Below are 357 nucleotides of genomic sequence, written 5' to 3'. Positions count from 1 at the left end.
TTTCCCTCTCTCTGCTGAGTGCGCAAGTGCATAAGCTCTATGGCCAAAACTTAAAAAAAATAATAATAAAGTACTAAAACAGCTTTGAAGATTGAATAGGAGAGCATTAGTTCTGTTTAAGTAAGTTATCTTAGGTATACTTTTAGAGTGTATGTATAATCATTATGTATTTTCTCTATACTTCTTAAATGTATATCTCAAATAGGTTCAGTTTAAAGATAGAAGATAAAGGGGAAAAAAACAACACAGAGCATACTTTATTCATCTTGAAATGTTATTTTCTTTAAAAAGGGTGAAAGCAGGAAAGTAGTACCTATTTCAGCAAATGAGTGGTCCTGTGACAAATGATAGTAATAA

Source organism: Tupaia chinensis, unplaced genomic scaffold, assembly GCF_000334495.1.
Source record: "Tupaia chinensis unplaced genomic scaffold, TupChi_1.0 Scaffold148792_1, whole genome shotgun sequence".
Taxonomy (NCBI): Eukaryota; Metazoa; Chordata; class Mammalia; order Scandentia; family Tupaiidae; genus Tupaia; species Tupaia belangeri.
This window is presented reverse-complemented; position numbering follows the sequence as displayed.